At 38.1% G+C, this 21,431-nt stretch overlaps 1 protein-coding gene across 42 annotated transcripts in view; it reads left to right on the plus strand.

The window, feature by feature from the left end:
• The window catches only part of Nrxn3 (neurexin 3), a 1,555,288-nt gene that overhangs the window by 1,204,768 nt on the left and 329,089 nt on the right, over window positions 1-21,431 (plus strand). The window lies entirely within an intron of this gene.

Consider the following 21,431-nt stretch of genomic DNA (forward strand, 5'->3'; position numbering starts at 1 on the left):
GCCTGAGGTTTCAAGTTAAGTAATATAAAATTCTAAGGAGTCAGATTGTTCCTGTTTTAAAGCCAACCTGGTGACCCACATCCTAGGTGACTGTAGTCATCACACTAGCCAAACAAGATTGAGTAGCGGAGGCCTTTTAAACACAGATCTAAAGTACAACAAACTAGGTAAACTCTAGGTGCCATCAAATGAGTGCTGGGACTCATGACTTAATGGCAAGACTGCCTTAACACCACTGGTTAGATGAATTATCTCATTGTCCCAGAACTTTCACAGTCACCACTGATTACTCCTGGGGTATTGTTCAGTGCAGCAGGGCAAGAGATAACTCATTGACTCCCCGAAGGTACAGATGATGGATTTTAGATCCCTGGCTGCATTCAGAAGGCATAAAAGCTCAGAGTATTGATGGGGGAATTCATTAGCCACCCACTCCACAGAATCATATGCTTAGATCCTGGTGCTGTCACCACTGCTGTTTCTACTTGTTAGTGTTTCACTGATAGATGGCAGAGGCGAGTGTATAACTGGATTAGCCTCAAAGCTAGTACTGACAGCCAGACCTGATGTTTCCTGGCCTGAGATGACACCATTGGAGCCCAGAATCACTTAAAGACAGTTAGATAAGCCCTGTTGATTTGACAAAGCTAACCTTCATCCTGAAATCAATTCATACACAAGATAACAAGCGATGATTGGCAATTAGGTCTCATATTCTATTTTTGACTCCTTAGTTAACCTCAACAATTCTGTTTATTTTTCCCTGCGTTATTTTCTATAAAGTGGAAGATACATTATTATTCGTAACTACTATTACCATCACTTACCACTAATATTGATCCGCAAAGTACCAGGTACAGGACATTGTGCGAGAACTTTGTTTACATTATATTATAGGAGCTCCCAAAGACTCAGGTGGTAGTCACTATTAGTATCTTCATTTTATAAATGAAGTAACTAATGCTTAATGAAGCTAAAGAATTTTCCCAAGATAGCACTGCTAATAAACGGCTGAATGGGCTTTCAAATCTAGTTCTGATTCTTAATTACGATTCCACTCCTAATGAAAGTTTCAGGTAGAAAGTATAGTGGTGATAATTTTAATCCAGTGCCTATTTGGATAACATGAGTTTATATGGAATTTTGGGGATGTGAAGAAGATTAACATTTAGAAGGTAAATGAGCATCATATATTTGACTGTTTTAAAGGTAAAAACATTACTGGTTGTTGAGATATTCTCAATGTACACAGACGAGGGGTGTCAGAGTTTGGCTGATGTACCCTGAAGAAGGAACATACCAGATGAAAATACAGCATGATTATAATATCAAAGGAAAGAATTAGCAAATGTGTTCTCAAGTTAGTGAGAGGTTCAGTTTGACCAAATAACTGACATGAGAAAAAAAGCAGAAAATGTGGACTAGAGCACATGTTTCACGGGTGAGGATTTATGATTTAAATTCTAGCTCTGCCTCCAACTAGCTCTATGGCCATGAATGAATTATTTGTTCTATAAAATGCAGATAGTAAAAATAATGCCACCTTGTTAAGTTGATGTGAATATTTACAATAGCATATATGAAAATGCCTAATGAGTATCAGCTTCAGTAGATGATCAATAAATAGTAGCTGTAGCTTTTGTTTTTGTTTTGTTGTTTTGCTTCCCAAGGGCTTCAGAGATTTTAGAGTGTGGAGAATTTCAGTGCCACACTGATGATAGGTTAGTCTTGAAAGCAAGGGGAAGACATTGCAAGTTTTGGAGTGAAAGACAAAATACCCAAAGCTTAAATTTTAGAAAGATCATTTTGGCTCTGCTGAAAGAATGCTTTTGATAGGGCACAAGGAAAACAGTAAGCTAACAGGAGGTCCGTGAAAAGTGTTTTTAAAAATTTGCTGGGCGCAGTGGCACACACCTATAATCTCCATGGCTCAGGAGGCTGAGGCAGGAGGTTTGCAAGTTCAAAGCCAGCCTCAGCAATGGAAATGTGCTAATGAGATAACTCAATGAGAACCTGTTTCTAAATAAAATAAATAGGGCTGGGGATGTAGCTCAATTGTTGAGTGTCTCTGAGATGAATCCCCTGTACCTGCCCCTGCCAAAAAAAAAAAAAAAGATTTATTCAATGATAACCCCAGGAAGGTAACACAGATGAAGTCAAAGGACATTTTAGAGATAGAATCAATAGGCATTGCTAGCTAGCTGGATGGAAAGAGAGAAATGAGAAATGCCCATACTGGGAAGGTTATGATGTCATAACAATAAAATAGGGGATGTATGAGAAACACAGAGTTTGTAAGGTAAGAGTTTCACCTTGGTGATACAAAATAGAAGAAGTCAGCTCTTTGAGACATCTGATTGGAAATGTATAATAAATTCAGATGAGCGATTCAGCACTATCAGTAGGGACTAGAGAATTCACTGCATGGCAGTGACAGTGAAAGCTTTGAGGATTGTTAAGATCTCCAGAGAGATAAATGAATAGGAATTTGGGAAATATATAAATAAATTTACAAGATGAAGGAGGAAAAGGTGAGCTAAAAAGAAATGGCTGGAGGGGAGGAGATGACCTATATAGTTAAGTTTTACAGAAATCAAAGCGATTCAGAGAGATTTTCAAATCTAGTAGTCGTACAGCTATCTTTTCATACCTTTTAGTCACACCTCTTTCATGTGCTATGGCTTTGTGTCATTACTGGCAGTTATTATTATAGCATGCATTCTTCGTCATTCCAGTCTGCTCATCAGAATTCTGCATTTCTTCCCTTCTTGGTTGTCATGGGCGTTTCTAACCCAGAGTCAGAGGTTACAGTTTCTAATCCCATTGCTGCTACCAACTAACAGTGACCCTGTGCAAACAGTGGAGATGTGGATACTGTTCTGACAACCTCATAGGATCAAGGGGAAGATCAAATGAGAGTGTGCATGCAAGTAGGCCCTGTCACCATTGAAAGATCTATAAAATCAATAAGATTTTTTTTTTCATAATAATATTGGTACACCTACCACCCAGAGAAGCTCTTGGTGCTATAGGGATTGTGGTTGCAGACTGGGACATAAGGATCAAAGAGATGCTGACATAGTTCTAGTTTACAACAGCAAGTTTGGCAACCAGGCAACTGGAAAATCAGAGCCAAATGCAAATGGTTCAACTGTTGAACCCCATGAGCTGCTGTGGTCCTTAAATGATGTCTTCCTCTGGTACATCTCTCAGATCTGAAACTTCATGTGTTGGAGCTTAATTTTGGGGAGGACAGTTTGGATTTATTGTAATGCTGAAGTTCCCTGAAGAACAAATCCCCTGGCACCAAGGATCATGTACAGTCAGGTCCAGAATTTAATTACCCTTATCATTATCTGAGCTTGGATAGTTACAAATGCTTCTAATGGTCATAAAATTATCTAGTGCTTTATTCAAGGCAAACTACTCTATTTAGATTACTAAGCCTTTTGGAAATAACTCCACTGGTTGACTTTTCATGGTTGAAAAATCTATATTCCTATCTACTGGTATTTTAATCAGCTTTTTCATTATTGTGACCAAAATGCCTGACAGGAATAATTTTGAAGAGGAAAAGTTTATTTGGAGAGCACAGTTTCAGAGGTCTCAGACGACAGATGGCCAGCTTCATTGTTCTGGACCTAATATGTCACAGTACATCATGAAGGAAGGGTCTATTGGAGGAGAGCTGCTCAACTCATGGGAGAGTTAGAAAGGATAGTGGGAGGCACACAGGGAAGATGTAGGACAAACCCCCAGTGACCCACCTTCTCCAGCCATACCCCACCTGCCTATAGTTACTATCTAGTGGATCCACTCAAACTAGAATGGAATGATCAGTTTACACTTCCCAGAATCCAATCTTTTCACCTTCAAATACCCCCATGTTAACAAGGACTTTGGAGGAACATATCACATCCAAAGCATAATATTCTCCCCCTGGTCCCCCAAAGCTCATGTCTATCTTATAATTCAAAATGCTTTTAGTCTATCTCCAAGAGATCCATAGTCTTGATAGTTCTAGCATTGCTCAAAAGTCCAAGTTCAAAGTCTCATTTGAGATTCAAGGTAAAATATTTGTAAAAATCAAAAGTAAGTTACATATTGCTAATATACAGTGGCACAGAGTAAACATTTCCACTTCAAAAGGGAGAAAGAGGGGCAGAGAAAGGAGTGCAGCCAAAACAGGACCAAAACCCAGCTAGGCAAACAGGTCCCCTAACTCCACATACAGCATCTAGGACACATGGTGGGGAGATGTGCTTTCTAAAGGTCTTGGATGGCTTAGCCCCCTTGGCCTTGCTTGCAGCATGGCTTTCTTTGCAGCTAGCAGTTTTTCTTGGCAGACAGTCTAGGTTTCTGGCATCTCTTAATTCCTGGGGACTGCATTCCAACATCAGCTTCACCTTTACAGCTTCATGCATTATCCTACCAAGGGAAGCCCACAGGAACACTGACCCTGCTATACTTTGCCTGGTCTCTCAGACATTGCTTTGAAATCTTGGTGGAAGCTTCCATGACCCCTAACTTTAACATTCAGCACTCCTACTGAATCAGCATACATGGATGATACAAGGATATGTTGCCAGCTTGTGCAATATGTGGGCTTCCTGAAATCATGGCTACAGCAGCCTCTGGATACCTGCAGGGCTTATCATGGGCAAATAGCTTTTTGAATTTCCCTGTACCAGGCTAGAATTCCATGATTTCTTCTCAAAGGAATGTTATCTTCTGTACCCTGGAGCCTGTAGTGGGTATGCTCTTGCAAATTACTGAGGTGCCCCCTAGGCAAAGTTCCTATTGTCTCTGTGCAAAGTACTCAGCATCTCTTTGGGGGCAGTAATCTCTTCAACACAAACAACTTCCTGGTATCCAGCTTAACATGAACTCTGGGAAAACTGGAAGTGTAGCTCTGCTTTTTGATCCCCATTCTCACAGTACACCTGTCTTAAATCTGCCAATAATATCCATGCCACTGGCTGTGCTGCCTTGAAATTTTCACCACCATATTAATTAGTCCATCCCTTTTAAATTCAACCTCACATAAAGTCTCAGGATATGGGAAAAAATTATCCAAGCTCTTTGCCAGAATATAACACGAGTGGCCTCTATTCTCATTCCCAGAAGAGTTCTCATTTCCCTCTGACATCTCATGAGCAAACTCCACACTCCTATCAGCATTCTGGTTTTCTGAGTTCCCACCAAAATTGACTGTTGAGCTCTGCTTACAACATTTTAAAGCATTTGCAGCCTGTGTCTCTAAAATTTTAAAAATTCTTTCTGCAAGCCATTTCTAAAGGCTTCTGAACCACATGGTCAGGTTAGTCACAGCAACAACCCTACTTCTTAGTATCAATTTCTGTTTTAGTCAGCTTTTTCATTTTTGTAACCAAAATACTTGACAAGAACAATTTAGAGGAGAAATTGTTTATTTGGTGCTCACTATTTCAAAGGTCTCAGTTCATAGATGGTCAATTCTATTGCTCTGGACCTGAGATGAGGCATTACATCATGGGGGAATGGCCTAGTAGAGGAAATCTGCTCAGCTCATGGTGGGGGCAGTAAGCAGAGGGAAGACATAGGGAAGATATACCCTGTAAGGGCATGCCTTCAATGACCCACCTCCTGCAACCATGCCCCGGCTGCCTATAATTAATACCCAATCAGTCCATTCAAACTAGGATGGACTCATTAGGTTACAGATCTTAATCTAATCATTTTACCTCTGAATACTCCTGCATTAACTGGAGCTATGGGGGAATACCTCATATCTAAACTATAAGAGATTGCCTGTGTAATTTTGCAATCATTTCTGTGTTTGATGATTTATTTATTATCCGTATAGTGTGCCAGCCACTTGGTATGGATCAGCTCATTTAATCTTTACAATACTGATCAACCAAAGGGATTAGCTCTATTGTAGAGGTGAAGGGATCAAAGCTCAGAGGATTAATAACAATTTGCTAAAGGAAGGAATGAGGACTAAGATATTGGTAATTTGATTCTAATGTCATAAATATAAGTATGTACTTCTTTTGATAATTACCTTTTCAATACAATATAATAATAGGCAATATGGATTGAATAGGGTGAATTTAGTAGGACCTCTGAGTTTTTCAAAAACCCATTCTGCTAAAAATGTTAAATAGGGGACCAGCAGATATAGCTCAGTATTTAAGCCCTGTATAGCATTCACCAGGCCCTGTGTTTGATCCTCAGAAATACACACACACACACACACACACACACACTAATACAGCAAAGTATTTTGGGTAAAGCAAAATATATAACTAGAACCAAGTCATTTTCTTTTTTGATTCGGAAGATACTTCCTATTATATTACATTTGTTTGTTTCCCGGTATTTGTTTTCTCCTTCACAATGACATCAATCAACCCAACTATCCCTAAACCACTTTCTTAAATATCCCTATACAAAAGGAAAAGGTTGGCTTGGAGACTAATCTAGGGTTCTGAATGCAGTATGGTAGATCAAGGAAAATTTACTTCCCAAATTTCAACAACAAAAAAAAAACCCTTTCAAATTCAGTGTATCTAAGCAGAAATTGTGGGATAAATGCAATTTCACATTTCAGTATATGATAAATGCCATAATGGAAATTTTCAAATACACTCGCTGAAAACCCTAAATGATCTCAAATAATACAGAAATGCATTTTATCTCTCTGTAGTCAGCATTTAATTCTCTACATTTCTAATTTAAAGCTATATATGAGTATCTTTACAGCAGACTTGGCCTGCCATCCTCTGGTCTGTTAGCTTCTAATGTCTAGCGGCCATGGTGAGGTAAAAACTTGAAAGGTAGGCCTTTGTACTAGAATTCACATGTATTGAAGTGGGAGTGATTCTGTTTAATTTGCTCCTGACTTGAAGCCTAATTCCTAAGGTTAACGGGCTTTCATGTGTGCAACTCAGATCAGCAGTACTGGAGCTGGTTTTGTTGCATGGCTAAACATCAAAGTTCAAATTCAATATGAAAGTGTGAAAGAGGAAAATGAGTTTTGGTGTGACGTGCAAATGATGTGGTTTTCCAGAACACTGCAGATATACAATGAATGAGCCTCAAAGCCCAGCTACCAACTAAAAGAAGACAAAAGTTGTTAGGAGGCTTAGTTGAGAAGAGATACAGAAGCATATAGCAAGGAGTCCGATGTGGCAAAATTAGTTTAGGTCAAAGGCAGCTGGGAGGAACAGAATTCACAAATTAAAATTAACAAGCCCAGCAGAGATTAGTAACCTATTTTAGTGAAAAGCATTTGTGCATTTATTTGTTCAACCAGCTATGTCAAGTGCAGGTATATGTCCCAGGAGATAAGAATAACCACGACAAACAAACTCCCCATCCTCAAGGAATTCACATCTACTGGAGACATCCTAGTAAGGGCAGTGAGGACCCAAGCTGATGGTACTTTACAACCACATAACAGTGTGTGTGTGTGTGTGTGTGTGTGTGTGTATAATTTTTTTTCCATTAATTTACTAATTAATAAACCAGGAGACTCTCCATTAAACTTATTTCCACCTTTGGGATTTTTCTCTATTTCCCAAATTTCCATATTACCTCTCCTAGCCTTATGATAAAAACAAACAGACCCAAGGCCCCACTCTTACCAGCGGGTGCTCCTGGTTAGCACCTTGAGGACCACTACAGTTTGTTTTCAGCATCAAAATGAAACACAAAGGAATAACATCCTCGCCTTCAATTCTGGTTCTCTTTTCTTTAATATGACTGTGGCTGTTCCTGGGGTTCTGGTTTGTAATTGTGTAGAGTTTCTTCTGAACACCTGTCTATATTTCACATATAGCAAATTGCTGGAGACATAGAAACAGTGCTAACAGAAGAAGAAAACACAAACCCCCAATCAACCAAGTGAAAACCCGCCCTGCCTGGGGGACAGACCACACTATTTCTGGCTTACTTTCCTAGCCTGCCTACACTGCACATGTATATGTCAACCTAGTAACATTCCCTCCTTGTCCCTTCATTCATGTCATCACCTTATGTGGTGACAGTATTAGTATGAATTAGGTTCTTGCCTTTACTTAGCAGAATGCTACAAGAAACAGAATGGAACCACATGCTTCCCTTTGAATCACACCCAAACACTGCAAAACACGGATTATGCACTTCCTGCTTCAAGCTGTGTGTGTGTGTTAAACACATGCAAACATTGGACTGAAACACAGACACAGTAAGACAGCTCTGGAGGAAAACCATGCAAGTCATTTTCTTTCGTTTCTCTGCATCTCCATCTTTTATTTAAGCTACGTCTTGGCATAGATTTGAAGAATATTTTGCAGTGGTTTTCCAAAGAGCAGTTAGATGTGTCTCATCTTAATTTGGGTGTTCACCACATCCTAACATACCTCATTTGGAAACTTAATTAACATTAACTCTGTCCACTAGATATGACTATCAATTTATGAGAAAAAAGAAGATCCACTTTACATAATGGAAAGAGCAATCAGAGGACGCATGACAGGGATGTTTTCTCAGTGTTTCTGCAAATAGCTGCTTTGTTAAAAATCTTTGATATTCTTACTATGATCACAAAGAATTTCCCTATTGTATAAACCCAAACTTAACTGCAATACCACACTTCTGTCTGAGCTATGAAGATTGAACTCTAGTTTCTTTCTGTAAAGAAACAGCTGACATTACCAAACAACGAGTCGACTCCAAAGGCTGTGTATGTGGTTGTACATGATGTGAGTTGTCCAGAGGGGCCATGTGTGTACTGTGACGTCTTTATATGTTAGGGGCTGAGAGCACAGGATTCACACAGAGCAGTTAGTTTCACACAGGAAGAAAAATGTGTGTGTGTGTGTGTGTGTGTGTGTTTAAAAGTTAAACACAACACTGTTCTGTGAACTCAAAACTACTGCTGACCCCTGCTGACCACCAAGAGCCAAGTTGTAAACATGAACTTAGGATTTCCGGGCTTTGAATATCTAGCCACTGCTTTTCCCACATCACCTTCCGGAAACAAATTTTTTGAGTAAGTCTGACGTCATCCATAATGAAGCCACCATTCTGTTTGCTTCTGTCCTTAGGGGACTTTGAGATTTGAATCTCTCCTAGGGGGACTTTCTGCTGTTCTAGATGAGCCAGCTGCACCATTCCCACTGGCCATGAACCAGATGCGCACAAGTGGATTGCTGAGCATGTGCAGGGAAGCTGCTTGAGAGCAGCTAAGAAATGGAGCTCTTTCAGTTGCCCAGAACACCCTCCTTCCTGCTCCGTGCACAACACAGTGAGAATAAACACCTTCCTTCTTTCTCTCTCCCAAGTGTCTGAGGATATGGCTGCGTGCAGAGCTCACTTCTTCCAACTAATTCCAACCATGCCATTTCTAATCTTAGAGCAAAATGTGTCTCTTGATTTTGTTCATCAGAGTGCCTAGCTAATATCCCTTGGGTCTCATATAACACTCAAAATATATTATAAAGTTCATCTATTTTGTACACAAATTGATGTTTACAGTTTCTCTTAAAGTTAGAAGGTTTGACTCTACTGGGCCCGTGATCTGGGTAGCATCATTGGTCAACCAGAGATGAGATGTCATTGCCTTTTTTTTTTTTTGGAATATGCCCTACTCTCCACCTATGCCCTTTGTAACTGCACATTTCCTTCATCCATCTCCTAGCCAAAGACATTTAATTTTTGTGGCTCCTCCTGCATAAAAGTTGTGTTACCAAGCAGTTTGGTGTCATGTCTTTGCGCATTGTGAAGGAAGCAGCATTGTCAAAGTCACAGCTATTTTTAATACTTAGTTTAGAAGAGCTAAAATTTGACATTTAAATTACTATCCTACAGGTATGTATTTTCCTACTCAGAAGCACTGGGGCTGCCAGATTCAGATCTAGTATATATATAACTTGTTATGGAGTATAACACTTTAAATGATTCTAACTCAATCATTCAGTGTGTGTGTACTCTTTAAAAGCCCTTTCAAATTGAACATAGTGCTATCATTTATAGATGAACATTTTATTAATTTTTCTGGGAAAAGTTGGGTAACATTCTACAACATGACATTGAATACAATATGCATGAAAGAATACCTTCTCTAGATTTTATTTCATAACCTCACAGAATTGGTGTGGCATGGTTTTCTTGACTGTTCTCTAATGAGGAGTCTTCACAGGAATCTCTGATTCTTTAGCACTTCTCTGAGAGGAGCTGTCTGCATGTGTGCATTGGAGAGCTCTGAGCTCTGACAGGAGCATGGAGGAACACCACTGTCAATCGGGGTTTCCTATTCGAGGGCTTTGAGCTGTCTCTGTTAAAATACTTCCAATGCTTCCTCTGGGGATTACTTTGCCTGCTCCATTCCTCAGATAGTGAAGAGTTTCTTTTCCCCCACTTCCTGGCAAATTTTACCTGATTTTTTTTATTTTATTGCTTCAGGCCATTGCTTCAAGTCATATCATCTTCTGAGACTATGAATAATTTGTTCCCTTCAATTATATTGTTACCTTGAAGGTATTTATAGGCTGTGATCAAGTCCCCTGCAGTCATTGCTTTGGTAGACTTTATAAATTTAGCTCTCACCACCTCTCCTCATGTTTTATCTTCTCGCCTTTGTGCCATTCCTTTCTTGTGTGCCTATCTTTGTAGCAGCTCTGATATTTCAATATCCTTCCTAAACGAGGGAGGTCAGAATAGCACATCATATCCCAGGTATAGCTGTGAGTATCTGATTTCAGAGAGGGAGGAATCAAGGGAGAGGATTACCTCAAAATTGAGCTTCATCTATTTTGTGACTCAGAAAAATAGACAAAATGATAGAGAAAGCTCACAGGGCACTGTCAACATGTTTCCATATATTTTAACATACTGCTCAAATAATCCGAGAAGCTTAAGGGAGAAATTATTTTTCTGAGAAGGAAATTTTGCTTCCATTAACTGCTGGCATCTGTCCTTTAGAGTAAGATTTTCTTTAAAAATCCAGGCTTCAAATAGAGTTATATAATAAGATGGGTGTTTGTTTTTTCCCATAGTACACAAACTCTTAAACCTATGTTATTATTATTATTCCTATTTTTGTGGGTTAAAATGAAAAAGAAAAAAACAGCATTAAACATTTCATTTTAGAAAGAACAAGTCAATTGCCATATATACCAGCTTAGCACTCGCTTTACATTTCAGTCTGGGTCTTTCAGTACTGCATTACATCAGTGTGGAAATTGAGAATGATCTCAGGGAGCACTGCAAAGATCATGGCCCAGTTTAACACTCTAGTTCCATGAATCTATTGCCAAATGTTTTTTTCTTGTTCACACATATTAGAAAAAAATTAAGCATACATCAGTTAAACATATGCATATATGTATATATGGATATAGCACACAAGTTTACTTTACAAAAGATATAGAAACATCAGAGATATACTTATTTATGCATTCATTCATTCGTTTTTGTGGTATTGAAGATTGGACCCAGGGGCACTCTACCTCAGGTCCACATTCCCAGCCCTTTTTATTTTTTACTTTGAGACAGTATCTCACTAAGCTGCTGAGGCTGGCCTCAAACTTGAGACCCTCCTACCTTAGCCTTTCCAGAAGCTAGGGTTACAGACATGCAGCACAGTACCTGGCTAACAAACATCAGAGTTTTAAAAAATAAAAATAAACAAAGAGATTTTTCAGTATTTTTTGTCCAAATCCCTCGTGAGGCTGAGCAGGAAGGGAGACTCCATCATGTTCCTTCTCTTCCATTTCCTCAAAGCCTCGCCTCTCTGAGCATGGGAGCTCTTTCCTCCAGAGTTGTTACCTGCCTGAGATGATGGCAGCAGCAGGGTTAAAGCAGTCTCCCTTCACAGACCTAACCTCTCAGCTATACAAGAGCCTGTGTTACAACCTTCACGACTTTGGCCCCTACCTGCTGGCCCCGCCCTCTCAGAGTGATCCTATTTTCTCCAGCTTTTGGTATCAGGGAGTGTTATTCAATGATAAGGGGCTTGCTTGCTGGTAGTTTATTGTGCAAGACTGAGAAACAATGAGTGTTCTGTCACATTAGAGGGCATGTTAGCTGATTATGGGAACTCCTTATCAGAGAGAAGATCATGTGACAGGACTGCAATGGGGAGCTGCTTCCCTTCCCCAGAGAGTTATTAATGGGCCTTCATACCTGGGAGGACAGATTACTATGTCTGGGCGATGCGATAATTAGAGATATGTCACTTATCATAAGCAGAGGCCCAGCACCCAGGGCTTGCCGTTCTGTTACAAGCATAAGGCAAGCTCCATGTTCCAGAGACAAAAGCAAAGTGGAATTTGTTGTAGTGACCTTATGTGGAAGAGGTCATCTCCAAAACTGTCACCGATGAGCCTTGATTGACAAATGGTATTGAATAGAGGAAGAGTGTTTGGGCTGAGGGGCAGAAGAGCTCAGTTTTATTCCTAGTTCTGTTACCAGAGAGCTACAAGGTGTTAAGAGCCACCTAACTTGTGACATTCGGGTTTTGATATGACAAACATAGGAACTATAGATGCTTTACTTACCTCAAGAGGTTGAAACTTAAACATTACCTATTTCAAGGCAGGAGGATGGAAACAGGATGTGTATGTGTTTTGAGGATAACAATACTTTTAAGCAGAAGAAAAAGAGCCAGTACCAAGATAGAGACCGCCAAAGCCTGGGGGAAGGTTTGGACAAAATTGGTCAAACTGGGGATGGAGAAGCGAGGAAAGGGAGAGAGAAAAATAAGAGTGGAGATTTTTATATTAGGTTGCCCCTCTCATGGAGCAAGAAATACATCAGGAATCAGATGATTTTAAGAAATGCTGAAAAGAAGAGTCAAAACAATCTGCATGTAATATTATTAAGCTTTTTAGTGAAGAATATAGACATATTCTTCAACAACATAAACAAAGGTGCAATTAGGGACTTGAGAAAAATATAAAATCTTGAGAATGACCTCTGTAAGGGTTCCCAAAGGAAGTCAACATGACAATAAGAATGTCTTATTCTCAGAGTCAGAACAACTTGGGTTTGAACTTGAGTTAGATAGTCATGTGATCTATCTTTTCTTCCTCCAAGAGCCCTAAGCAGATGCTTATCACTTGCACCTATATCTTACAGGTCTGTTATTAAAACTAAGTGTGATCATATATGTAATGTGCGTATTACACATGCATTCAGCATATAAGAGCTTTGATTAGTTCTGGGAAATAGACATGATAGGACACAATGCAAAGAACATCCAGGGTTGCTAAGTGAGTTCTCCATGAGAAGCAGGGTTGTGTTGGTCCACCGGCTTACACAAGAATTAACTAAATGTTCTTTACAGGTATATACACACTTTCCTTTTAGAGTCCTGTCAGTGATTTTCATGGCTCCCATTTCTCCTCTCCTGCTTCCCTTCCTGCTCTTGGCCTTTACACAGAAGAGGGAGTGTTCTCAGTGTTGGGCAATGTGTTTCCTATTATGTTGAACTGGTAGCAGTGGCACAAAAACTCAATTGGGGAAACTTCAAACCACAACTTCTTCTGGCTGAGAAGGAAAAAAAAATCTGTGGAGTTTGCACAGGTAGCCCAGGTAATATGGCACCTGCGTCGGTATTGAACCACCTAACACAGAACAAACATGGCACATTGCATTCAAAGGATAGTCCAAGAATCAACAAAGGACCCGCTTTTAGAGTCCCATTTTTCTGAGGCCCTTTTTGGATTTCCTCTTTATTCCATTTTACATGCTTGATGTGGATGATAACAAATGTGAACATTCATGGAAACCAATGAATTAGAAGAGGAAATTATGTAACATAAGAGAGAAGAAGGCACATCACAAGAATCAATTAGATATACTTTCAAATAACTATTCATTCTTTTCATGAATATGTGCTAAGGGAGGCACAAGCCCAAAACAAATATTTCATAATAATGCAAAACATAAACCTTGGGAACAGAGTGGCTTTTATTCCTGATTTTAAAAAATGTCTATTGTGTATTAAGAATCAACCAAGTGCCAGAGTGTGTACTTACTTGAGCCTGTGCATCTGTTTTTGTTTTGTGACTTTTCCCCCTCTAATCCCCTTAGTGATCTCAAGCTAAGAAGTAAAACTCAGAGAGGTAAAGTGACTTGCCAAAATTTCTGCCAATTTGCAAATAGGTGAGACAAGATTTAAAATCTAGGTGTGCTTAGAGTCAAAGTCCACTAGGGTTCTTCTCCTTCCTGGGATTTTCTAATGCCTACACAATCATCTCCTTAAAGTGCTCTGCTTCCACATCCTTTTATTCTGTGGTATACTTAAATTATACTGACCAGCAGACAAGAAGGTGGTAAGATGAATCCAAGATATGGTTTCATCAGCTTTTCCTCTCTTGCACATGAATGGATCCTATCTTTATCAGCAAGAGAAAAAGCCAGTGTCAGTCTTTGGGGAGACTATGGGTGTTCGCTCGGTACAATTTTGGGATTTATAACCTCCTCACAGAACCTAAAATTTTTCCCAAGGAAGAATTAATACTCTATAAAGGTACGGCTTATCTCACCTTAAAAATTTGGAAAGGGGTGTGAATCTGAATCTATCTATAAATGCTTATTAGCAGGATAAAGAAGAAGCAAGGTTTTTCACCAAATATCTAATTTGTGCAAGGTGATCTATTTTGTCCTAAGTAAATAGTAAATTCAGTTAGAGAATGCATTTAAGCATTTAGGAGTATTTTACTCTATTCAAATATTGCTTCTGCCAGAAATTTGGCCATTTTTGTATCATTTAAGATTATGGATATCTATTTCAGGAGACAATCGATTATCTGGTGGACATAACCAATTGTAGATCATAATAAGTGTAGTCCAGACCCAAAAGTAAGTGAGCACCTCCCTGTCTTCTCACTGATGAATTCCTGCTATGTGTTACTACACATAATAATCTAGGGAGCTCACATCAGAAATATACCACTTTTTAATTTTTAACTTTTATTTTTTCTGCTGTTAAATTGTCTTGGCCAACTCACAAAATCCAGAATTCTTAGGTCTTTAGTCACTGCCTACCCAAACTGCAAAAGAATCAATTAAAATTGCATCTTGAATGTTAATACCAAGAAAAAACAATTGACCAGCTAGAAAAATCACCCTAAACACAATTCTATACGCAGTAAGTCAAGGAAAAAAACATTTGAATTTGTCAATAAGTATCTCTTCTCTAATGTGATGTGTCTTTTCCAAGGGAGTTTGCACAACAGTCAGGTTTTACGCTCATTTATCATTTTCTAGAATGTATTTATCAATAAAACTTTCAGAAAGCTCTTATTAATATGGTAAATTATGTAAAGTATCAGATCATTTCTGGCTTTCAAGAGTCAGATACTCTCATCTCAATATTATCAATCATATACTAGAAATGCTGTGATGCAGTCTATTCTGCTACTCTACTGGATAATCTCACACTTCTTTTCAAGAGCATGCTTTCAAGTTTGGACATTTGTTGGCTCTTAAATGCTTATGATTTTAAATGATGCTAAATGATGAAATGTCAGAACATGAAAACATGAACAACAAAGTATTTCTCTTCATGTGTATAATGCCCATGTAAAAGCTGAATGTGATACTGACTTGATCAATGGTGGGGTGCCAGCAGATGAGGAATGGACATTAATTCAGGTGGTGACACAGAGGTTGGCATTGTGAGGATTTTTAAATTCCAGGACTAAATCATGATTCACTGGGAGGCAATGTCCAGACAGATCAATAATGTACAAAAAGATAATTGCTTTCCTTGGTGAATCCTAAGAAAGTGCTGGGGCTTTAGGGAAATTGAGAGAGATTTCCTTTTTTTTTCCCCTCCAAAAAAAAAAAAAGTAATTAATAAGAACAACAGACAATTCAAGGAAAGAAAATAGAATCCAAAAGCTAGGGAGCCATACATTCAGAATGGGTTTAGAGATGTATACCAGGGATTTAACTCAGAACAGCATTTACAAAAGTAGAGAAAGCTACGCTGGTCACAGTGTCTCCTTGAGAGATGCATGCTAAAATCTGCTCTTGGGCAAGCATCCAGAAACATCTGAACAATTGAGGGAGGTCCTGCAGGATAATTGTATAGATAGAAAAGAGTCGAATATTTAGAAAAAAAATAAAAAATAAAAGAACACAGTGGTTGAGGCTGTCCTACAGCAAGTTTAGAAATTGAAGCCTGAAATACGTTCCAAGTGGGATAAATGAGTGTGGATTCTTCTTGAACTATGATATTCCATGTTTTCTTTGTCTACAAAATATGGCAAGGGCTGGTGGGCAGCACATGCTCAGCAGCATGAGGCCCTGAGTTTCCTAGCACCAAAATCAAACAAGCAAACAAACAAAAACATTTAAAATTGGCTATCCATTTGTCAATAATAGATCAGAACAGGATTTAGGATATAAACTCAAGCCTCTTCATCCCTTAAAACTTCTAATGTATTTGGTTATACAAGTATACCATTGCTAAGTTTGAAATTATAATGCAAGTGTTGGCAATGTGTTTGAACAAAAAGTTTTCACAAGGTCTATATCAAACTAAAAAAAAAAAATCTTTCCAGGCATAGTAATGCTCACTTATAATCCTAGCATCTTGGAAGACTGAGGCAAGAGGGCTAGGGATATACCTTAGTAGTAAAGTGCCTCTGGATTCAATCCTCAGTTACTTATTGTCCCAAATTTCTTGTCTATGTTGAATGGCAAAAGCTCATCATATGAGTAACAGTTTCTAAATATCATAATTTGCTCATTTATCCAGATTTTTTTAATCAGAATACAAACTTCTGAAATATAGTGGCCTTGTGCACATAATAATAGGTTTCAATAACATTTATTTTTTCTTCTTTTTTTTTAACATCGTTTATCTCTTTATATTTTAGTTTTGAAATACTGGCAATTAAACCCAGGGATACTCAACCACTGAGCTACACTCCACCCCCTTTAATTTTTCACTTTGAAACAAGGTCTTCCTAAGTTCCCCAGGCTGTCCTCATACTTGCAATCCTCCTGCCTTAGCCTCCTGAGTAGCTGGGTTTATAGGTGTGCCCCATGATTTCTTAAATGGATGCATAAAAAGAAAATCTAATTGCAAATTGAGCGAGTATGTATTTAACCCATACTTGGTGCCTAGCACTAATTCTCTTACTAGTTCTTTGAAATTCAACTATACTTGAACCTGAAAGTGTTTAGCTACAAACTTGGACCATTAACTAGATCACAAAACAAAACAAAAAATCCTTTATTTACAGTACCACATTTGTGTTCTGACAAAAATACAAATAAAAAAAAAAGAAGAAAGAAAAACGATTCTCTTCCCCTAATGGATTCTGCCATCTTCATTAACCTCCTGTTTCATCTGAGAAATGGCTACATTTAGGGGTCAGAAACTCTAGGGAGTCTATTTCTGTTATGTCAAAATTTCAAATAATGCCCCAGGAACTTGAAAACTGGTTATATACAAGAGAAATGAGAAGTGAGTTACAGTGTCATTAAACATAGTCATCCTCTAATGCCAATTTTTTATAGCCCTTGCGTGAAATATTGTTAGGAGGCATCCTTTATGCAAAGGACCAAAGGGTAATATTTGAAAGATATAGAAAAGAATTGACTCTTTTGGAAAAAGCAGAGACTAAAGCTGTGCCTTTAGTGGAGGGATAGTTTACACCTGTAGCCTGAAATGTACTTCACTTATAAATATTTTTAAATATTCATTTGGAAATAATTTTAGATTTATAGAAAAATTGCAAAGACGATATTCAAAGTTCTTTGATACCTTTTATCCAACTTCCCCGAATATTAACATATTACATAACCAAAGTACAGTTTTTGAAACTAAAAAGTGAAGATTTGTACACAGCTATTAACTGAAGACTTTACTCAGATTTTTCCAGTTTTTCCTATGATGTTCTGATGTTCCAGGATTCAATCCATTTTACAGGGTCTTTGTTTTTCCAGAGTCTTCTCCAACCTGTGACAGATCATACTTTTTAATTGAAAGAATCATTTAAAAGTAAATATATTAGATCAATACCATCCTTTCTACCCATTATTTCTCAAGTCCAGAACTGGAGACTTCTTCGGCCATTAACTAATATAAATCTTGAATAGTTTGCCGTAGTGCATGATTTCACTTGTATTACAGGCCATGTATTGGGGACATGTCATCATTCTCAAATCCATAGAGTGTATAAAAGCACCCTTCTTATGTCACTGAACCATCATCTTTTGAATTATAAGATAGCAGTTGAGAGAACAGAAACTGAAGTCTGACTTCCTGGACCTGAATCCCCTGTTGAGTGGTATGGCATTAGGCAAATCATTTAATATCTCTGTGCCTAGGATTCTACATTTGTAAAATGGGAATTATAAAAGACTAAAATGAGTATTCTATGAAAATTCTTAACAGTAATTGGCTTGTGGTGAATGCAATACAATGTGTGGCCTGCAATACAACTGAAATCATGTACAATGAAAACTATTCAATACATATAATTATAATATTATATATAATAATATATATAATAACCAAGGAAGTCTCCAATGCTCAGCATAATATATAGGCACCCATTAGCATTATTACTGAACATAATATGAATAAAAGGAATGTGTGTGAGGTAGTAGAATGATTACCAGATTTTGCCTCAGAATGCCTGAGGCTCCACAGATGTTAGGTGGTTGTTTCTCTGTCATATATAAAGATAATGATTCCTGATTTTTATTTTTCAAGGGGTTCCTTTAAGGATCAGATGAGAAAGGACTATGTGAACTGTATAATGCAAATCTGAGCAATGATGTGGCCTCAGGTGGGACTAGAAGAGGACAGGCTGGCACTGGGGAGGTAGCTCAGTGGTAGAGCACTTGCCTAGCTTATGGAAGCCCTGCATTCAATCCCCAGCACTGAAAAAAAAATTAAAAAGAATATAAAGAACTGGATTTGAATTGTTGGTCCTCAACAATTCAACCTAGACCTGAGAGTGGCATAAAATATATAAGGTATATGGAATTGTTCCTGTTGGTCCCAAGCATTCTTAGCCAGTTCATGTGTATATGTCCTTCTGGTTAAATAGCTAGTGTGGATATGGGAGACGTTTAAAACTACTGTAAAAAGAAATACAGGTGTTACCCTTTTACAAACTCACTGGGAAATGTTCTAGGCACTTCTGTTGATACTGATAGGGGTCGAGGACAAAGGGTAGGATAAGTTGGGGACCTGGAGAGTTAGCTGTTAGTCTGAACTCATTTTCACATTGGTATTATTTATTTCATTTTTTATCCCAAAGAACTTTGAAAAGAGACTGTGCTTTGCCTTCCCTCTAAGTGGTATCCCACTAACTGGGACTTCTTATTTTAAGAATCTGCCAACTGACATGGTAGCCAAGGACTATCCAAAGGACAGAGGCAAGAGATAACATGTGCTTGGGCTGCCAAAGGCATGCTTGCCACTTTTATTCTACTTTGTCACCAAGGAACTGAAATTGCTCCCTCTAAAGAAAAAGAAGCACCATCTCCACTTCATAGAGGATTGGGTTGAAAATATCAGGATAGGCACTTCATTTTGTCCTTTATTAACAACTGTGTTGCAAGGTTCATATTCTGAATCCAGGTTCTCAATATGGAGCAGGCAGATGGGCAGCTGCAGGAAGGAATGATATTCTCTCTCTCTCTCTCTCTCTCTCTCTCTCTCTCCTTCTCTCTTTTTTCTTTATGAATAATCCACATCTTTGAGCAATCAGAATTTTTACCATATAATAATATAAGGGTCTTTCAAAAGACCAACCCATCAGCCTGTTAAAGTACATAAATGTATGAGAAATATAAGTATATATAAGTAATGGTGAATATTTATTGAGTACTTATTATACACCAGGCCCTCTTCTAATCATTTTACATTAATCCTTAAAACTCTATTTAGTAGGACTGAGAAAATGAAACACATAGGAAATAAGAAAATTGCCTATAGTTACACAGTTACTGATTGAGAGTATTCTTTCAAAAGTTTTTCTCTTTGGATAATAGAGTCTTTGATAATTAAGACAATTTATAAAGACCTTTACAATGATGGTGGTATCTCATCCCTATCATGAACTAAATTACTATGTTGGGAAAGAGCTATAAACACAATGATCAGTCTGAATGGTACTTATTTTATCATTAAAAGGTGTCATCTCCACCAATTAGTCAAATACTAAAATGAAAGAAATGAAATATAAACTAAAATTTAAATGCTTGTGATAAAACATTGATTGACACTGGAATCTTAGCACTTTGCACCAATTTTGGGTTTGAGAGGTGAATGAAATAATGTCCATAATCCACTAGTATGGGAGAAGTGCTTTTTTGAAAGTCTGCTTTATGAAATCTTGTACTGAGAAAAGGAAAGGGAAAATTAGACAATTATTCTCCTTAAAGACCTAATTATATCACACATGAGTACTGTGAGCTATGAATCCTTGGTCTTCCAGTTTCTCCTACAGTAAATGCAGCTCTCTGATCTCATCAAAGGGTGATGTAGTCTTAAAAAAGAAAGCTGATCTCTGGTGAAAAGAGATCCCCATGGATAACATCTAGAGATTACATCTTTTCAAAGACCAAGAATACAGTGAAATGCCCTTAGCTGACAGAACACAGTGTAATCACACTTGGTTTACTTGGAAGGATTTTGTACTGCCTCAGGGCTGTCATTATGAACATCAGTGATCATTGTTAGAATTTGGGGAAGTGCTAGTGAATAGGAAGCCCCAATTACAGACCACTGGATGAAACAGCATTTGCTATAATTATAATGCACTTAGATTTATGTGCCTAATGAGCAGTGTTCCTTAATCTAAATGTTGACTCTGGAGTGAGTTAAAATTAGGGGTAAAACTGTGTCAGTAAATTTGTTTACTGGATTGACTATGTGGCTCCATGTGGAATTCAGATTAATTCAACGAACCAAATCCTTGTTAGGCTCAGGACTAGGTCCTGGAGATCCAAAACTAGATGAAGCCTTAGAGGAATTGTAGTTCAGTGTAGGAGATGGAGTTTCAGTGATAACAATATGGCAACAATAACAGCAGCTGACTAAACTGAGCCCTTGTTAGGTGCTAAAGACTGTTCAAACACGTTAATTCATTAATAGGTAATTAATTAATAGGTATTAATTCATTTATCTATTCACTACATAAACCTACAAAGTAGGGCCTGTGCGACAGGTTAAAAAAAAAAAGGGTCATAAAGGGGTAAGTAATTTATCTAAGGTCATACAACATCCTAAGTGTCAGAGCAGAGTTTACACAGGTAATCTGAGTCCAGATCCTAATCCTTTAACTCTGCCCTTAATCTTCTAGAGAAGGTTTCAATCCATATATGATTAATTTAAAATAAATGTCCGGGGCACAGAAAAAAGTACAAATAACTCACCCTCCTTCCCTTCCCTTCCCTTCCCTCCCTCCCTCCCTCCCTCCCAC

Source organism: Marmota marmota, unplaced genomic scaffold (assembly GCF_001458135.2).
Source record: "Marmota marmota marmota unplaced genomic scaffold, marMar, whole genome shotgun sequence".
NCBI lineage: Eukaryota > Metazoa > Chordata > Mammalia > Rodentia > Sciuridae > Marmota > Marmota marmota.